The sequence below is a fragment of the Physella acuta genome, unplaced genomic scaffold (assembly GCF_028476545.2).
Source record: "Physella acuta isolate Inbredline_101_S28 unplaced genomic scaffold, ASM2847654v3 ptg000133l, whole genome shotgun sequence".
In the NCBI taxonomy this organism is placed as follows: Eukaryota; Metazoa; Mollusca; class Gastropoda; family Physidae; genus Physella; species Physella acuta.
Window position 1 is genome coordinate 407,995 of NW_026731652.1, and position 6,701 is coordinate 414,695.

Genomic DNA, 6,701 nt, shown 5'->3' on the forward strand with positions numbered 1-6,701 from the left:
AATTTGTTCTGTATAGATCAACGTTAAGTTTTTCTCAATGGAAATCCAATAGTTCAATATCTCAAATTAGCCTGAAATACTGGCTGTCTAGAAAAAACAGCTAGAAGTGCTTGATGTCTAAATTAAAATTTAAAAAATAATTTCTCCAATTCTCATTGATTTTGGTAGCTAAATGTATTGGTTCTGTACCAGCTAGAAGTGCTTGATGTATAAAGTAAAGTTTACAAAATAATTTCTCCAATTCTTATTGATTTTGGTACCCAATGTATTGATTCTGTACCAGCTAGAAGTGCTTGTCTAAAGTAAAGTTTACAATAATTTCTCCAATTCTTATTGATTTTAATAGCCCTATGTATTGATTCTGTACCAGCTAGAAGTGCTGGCTATCTAAAGTAAAGTTTACAAAATAATTTCTCCAATTCTTATTGATTTTGGTACCCAATGTATTGATTCTGTACCAGCTAGAAGTGCTTGTCTAAAGTAAAGTTTACAATAATTTCTCCAATTCTTATTGATTTTAATAGCCCTATGTATTGATTCTGTACCAGCTAGAAGTGCTGGCTATCTAAAGTAAAGTTTACAAAATAATTTCTCCAATTCTTATTGATTTTGGTACCCCCAAATGTATTGATTCTGTTCCTCGTTTTCACCCGATATAGTAACGTGTGTTGAATCCGGAATGTGACAGTTGCCTCTAGTGGACAAGTGAGGTGTGGGAGTGTGAAGTGTGGGGGTGTGGTGTGTGGGGGACACGTTTTGGTGTTAATGTACTAAGTGTGTGGGTGTTGTGGGTGTTGAGTGTGTGGGGACAAGAGTTTGGTGTTGATGTCCTAAGTATGTGTGTGTGTGTTTGTGTGTGTGTGTGTGTTGTGTGTGTGGGGTTGGGGGAACAAGTATGGTGTTAATGTACCAAGTGTGATTGTTAAGTGTGTGGGGACAAGGGTTTGGTGTTGATGTACTAATAGTATGGGTGTTGTGGATGGGGAGTATGGGTGCATGAATATGAATGTTTGTATGAGCACTTGAATAAACGTGCGTTTTCTTTTATTGCTCAACAAGAAAACCAATATTTGGTTGTTTGGTTGTTCGGTTGTTCGGTTAAGTAACATATCACATGTATGTGTTTAAGAAATAAGGGCAGTGTTGTGTTGGTATGGTGTTTAATGTAGATGTTAAAAAAGTATACACAAAATATATGCTCCTTGAGTTTTTAAGAAAGACAGATCATTTTCAAGTTTGTCGTCATAGTGGCCGTAAACAAAATTTAAAACAAAAGGAAAGTGAAGCTGAAATAAAATCAGAAATGTGATGTTTTAAGAAATTATGTTGTAAAAATAGCAAATAATGAGAATTTGAAAATATTTCTGTCTTGAATGCTATATGTCTATTAATTAACGCCAACGCAAACATTTTGACCATAAGTAGTGTTTCACTTTAGAAAAATAGTCTTTGATATCTAAAGCATACTACATGGATTATACAACAAAGGTGGTGTGTTGAATAATGAACCTACCATATAACACAACAAAGTGTGAGATAACATTTCTATACTCCATTCTTTCATGTTAAGTAAATAAATAATAACTCACAGACGACCTTGTATTATATAAATATTGCGATGATCACTTTTATAAGAAAATAAATTACCAGAGTTAGACTGTGGGGATTTTAGAGCTGAGTTTAGTCAAAAACTGTTTTTTGTAGTTAACTAAAGTAAAAATAATTTGACAGATAATTTTATCAGTTAGCTGATAGTAATATAATCAAAAGGTAGATTTTATGGGGATAACAGTACTTAACAAACATTTAGCATTTAAAAAATCAGTGTTATATAACATTGATCTATACCTACCCCACCATACATACACATATCCCTTGATTAAGTCACATTCTACGATAAACTAATTATCCACCACTAACTGTATCACACCATACTATACGAGACAACAGATGTGCCACGACTAGCAATGTGTTTTTATATAACTCCAGGAGACAATGTCTTCACGCATGAAATCTTAGCTTAAGGGGGCAAGTGTGTGCTCGTGTCGATTTATGCTTACAAGATCAACATTTTGTATTTACAAAAACAATTTTACTTTTAACAATAGTTATGGAATATAAATAAATAAATAAATATATATATATATATATATATATATATATATATATATATATATATATATATATATATATATATATATATGTGTGTGTGTGTGTGTGTGTGTATGTGTGTGGGTATGTGTGTATTGATCAGTGTATTCCTTATAGAATGAAAGTAACAATTATTAGTAACATTTACACTGTATATGTAGCGTTGAAATGGAATCTCGAATCAACAGCAAAAGAACATACAAACTCACGAACAAACTGGCCTCACATGTATGAAAAATGAAATGACCAACTGACCATACACGGTCGAAGAACGAACAGACAAACTCACCTCACATAGACGAAGATCGAACCGAGGAACTGCCCCTAGTTGGACGAAGAACGAACAGACAAACTCACCTCACATAGATGAAGAACGAACCGAGACACTGCCCCTAGCTGGACGAAGAACGAACTGACCCTAGACGGCCGAGGACGAACCGAGCAACGGACCTGACACTGCTATATCCCGATGTCTCTTGGACCAGCTCGAGCCCCGTGCGTCCGTTTGTCTGGCTCCCCCACCGGGCCCGCCCCACCCTTTGTGCTGTGAGGGCGACATGTGGGGACGAAAGTTCCGCTTTGAGCACTCACCAACAGACGCTTGGACAGTTATCTACCCTGTTTTCACAGTTGTGACGTCACTCCTCCGCGAGCCATCTCTCCGTCCAGGCCACTTCCTGTACCCCCCCCCCCCTCTGTTGTATCAATACCACTTAAAAACCACGCGCAACTAAAGTTTGTCCCAATATTTCATCAAGTAGTGGTATGACCATGCAAGTATTGGCCTCTGTTATAGATAGGATATGCTGCTGTAGTGTACAATGTTGTATCCGAGGTGAGTTGTGCTTAGGGAGGATCAAACATAAAGGTTTGACCCTTGGCTGAATTTAATTGGGGTCAATGAATGAAGTTGGTTGGGGTCGTTTCAACTATGTCAAGCCCTTTAAATTAAGGGCTTAAACTCACGTGACTAACGCCAGTGTACCACACATGTCTGGCACTAATATTCTAACTACACCTAAGTTAGTTACAAAATATATTGCTTCTGCTTTTTCGTTCAGATTTCTATAACTTTAAACTGTTTTAGAAGACAAATTACATAAAGTCATACAATTTTTTTTTAAAGTCATACAATTTTTTTTAAAGAAACAACTTATTTTATTTCACTCTAAAATATATTGGCTATGTTTAGAAGTATATCGATGTACTTGTATTGATAACTCTACAACATTTTAATCATCATCAACTTTCCCAGATTGCGCACAAGACACATGGGGCAGATCAAGTAGAGTTCATCTATTTCAATGACTGCATGAAAGGGGATAATGTGGTCAGCACAATGACCAGCCGCCTTTGTTTCTCTAATGTGAGATAGGTACCCATCAGAGCTGGGTGGACTCAGGGACGTTCTACTGACTTGAACCTGGTTCTGAACTCGAGACTTTTGAGTTATCAGTCTAGTGCTGTACCGAAAGGCCACGCTGTCCCCACAGTATTTAAATACATTGTCTTTTTCTTCCATTTTTAATATTAATAATTTATAATTAGGATTTTTTTTATATTTAAAATTCAATTTTAACTATATTTGTAACTACGGAACTTAAACAATAAAATATGTAGCAAATTGAGTCATATAGATCTCTGTTGAATTTTTGTATTTTAGAAAAGTTCGCTTTGTCCAGTAGCCTATATAAGGTAATAGCTTCTATAACAATTGACACACTTTCGCAGTAGGTGCTATATGAGATGCGTTAATTGAAGGCTGCCTCCAGCCACTGTAAGGTTTTCCACACTATGTTTCCTATCCCGAAATGTCAGGGGGGTAATGCGAAATTGACAAATCAATAACTCAGATAAAAAGTCAAGAGAAGATAATCTTGAAATCAATTTTTTTAAATGTTTTTTTATCTGTTATTTCCCTTGTCGATCGTTCAAACCATCTTCTTGCTAGGATTAAAATAGATGTAAATCTAGTTTAGTAAGATTATGTAAAGCGAGGTTTTTTATTCCACCCTCTCGATTTGTTTCCTGTTGCCCCCCCCCCCCCCTCCTACTCGTCCAATTTACTACCCCTCGCTCCCATGAAAGTTGTTTAACCATCCCCCTCCCCTCAGTGTTTTCTCACCCTCCCTCTGTCTACCACAACTACCCCTCACCCTCCCTCTGTCTACTACAACTACCCCTCACCCTCCCTCTGTCTACTACAACTATCCCTCACCCTCCCTCTGTCTACTACAACTACCCCTCACCCTCCCTGTGTCTACTACAACTACCCCTCACCCTCCCTCTGTCTACTACAACTACCCCTCACCCTCCCTGTGTCTACTACAACTACCCCTCACCCTCCCTCTGTCTACTACAACTACTCCTCCCTGTGTCTACTACAACTACCCCTCACCCTCCCTCTGTCTACTACAACTACCCCTCACCCTCCCTGTGTCTACTACAACTACTCCTCCCTGTGTCTACTACAACTACCCCTCACCCTCCCTCTGTCTACTACAACTACTCCTCCCTGTGTCTACTACAACTACCCCTCACCCTCCCTCTGTCTACTACAACTAACCCTTCACCCTCCCTCTGTCTACTACAACTACCCCTCACCCTCCCTCTGTCTACTACAACTAACCCTTCACCCTCCCTCTGTCTACTACAACTACCCCTCATCCTACCCGTGTCTACTACAACTACCCCTCACCCTCCCTGTGTCTACTACAACTACCCCTCACCCTCCCTCTGTCTACTACAACTAACCCTTCACCCTCCCTCTGTCTACTACAACTACCCCTCATCCTACCCGTGTCTACTACAACTACCCCTCACCCACACGTTACCGCCGACCAACTAGCCACTATCATGCAACCAACCCAATTTCTAATCACAAATTAAATTATTGTCCTGCTATTAAACCACTAACCCCCCCCCCCCCCCCCCTCCTGTTCCCAGCAACCATACTTTACCCGCCCATTGAACATCACTAGCATTTAACAAGCATTAGGATGTAAATCATCTTCTGCGACGCTCACCATTTTCTCCTGATGTAAATATTGTGATGTACAAACTATCAGGATGTCAATTCTTGTAATGTTGATACTGTACGGATGTCAAATCTTGTGATGTTGATACTGTATGGATGTCAGTCTACTGTTGACACTGTGAAGTGTTTGACCTCGCTATAAATAGGCCTCATATGTTTACCCTGCTCACGACATGAATTAAACATACATCTCACCCGCGTGTGTTTACCCTGCTCACGACTTGAATTAAACATACATCTCACCCGCATGTGTTTACCCTGCTCACGACATGAATTAAACATACACCTCACCCGCATGTGTTTACCCTGCTCACGACATGAATTAAACATACACCTCACCCGCATGTGTTTACCCTGCTCACGACATGAATTAAACATACACCTCACCCGCATGTGTTTACCCTGCTCACGACATGAATTAAACATACACCTCACCCGCGTGTGTTTACCCTGCTCACGACATGAATTAAACATACATCTCACCAGCGTGTGTTTACCCTGCTCACGACATGAATTAAACATACACCTCACCCGCATGTGTTTACCCTGCTCACGACATGAATTAAACATACACCTCACCAACAACTTGACAAAAAACTTCCAGTTCCGGTCACGTGTCAGCCACATTAAATTTATGCACGTGTAACGTCGTTTCTAAAAGTGTCGACTTCCGCCTGTTTTTGCCGCGGCATTAAAGTGCATGTCGGGACTGACCTCAAAGGATGACCTTCGCTGGCTACATCTTGGTAGGAGTGAGCGAGACATATCTAGCGCTAGTGTTTACATCTAATGGGTCGAAAACAGTTTGGTTTATTACTAAGCTTTGGAGACAGACGCACGCTAATATGATTATCATTTACTTTTTGAATTTAATACTTTTAATGACAAAGAAGTTTTAAATATAAAATAAAACGGAAAGTTGACATTAAAAAAAATAAGTAGAATAGTTCGCCCCCGAATGTATATAGAAAATATATACTTTTAACAGTATCCCCCCCCTGTATCAATAGTGTAGTCCCCCCTGTATTAATAGTGTAGTCCCCCCTCCCCTTCGATCATAGTGTATTCCACTCCTCCCCTGTATCAATAGTGTAGTTCCCCCCTGTATCAAAAGTTTAGTCCCTCCTGTATCAAAAGTGTAGTGTTGACCCCCCCCCCCCCTTGTATCACATTAAATCCAAATTTCATATTCTCTACTCCGACTTTGTTCGACCAATTTTACAAATAAAACTGTTTTCTAGATAAGTCTCTTGGATATTTACTTAACAACGCTCTGTAGAAATTCATACTGCGTGCGATTGTCAATGGTACATTATTTAAGTGTTATATCGAACAAATGTCACAACATACAAATGTCACATTAAACAAATGTCACAATCTTACATCAAACAAGTTTAACATCATACAAATGTCACATTAAACAAATGTCACAATCTCACATCAAACAAGTGTCACATCATACAAATGCCACATTAAACAAATGTCACATTGTCACATCCTACACGTGTCACAT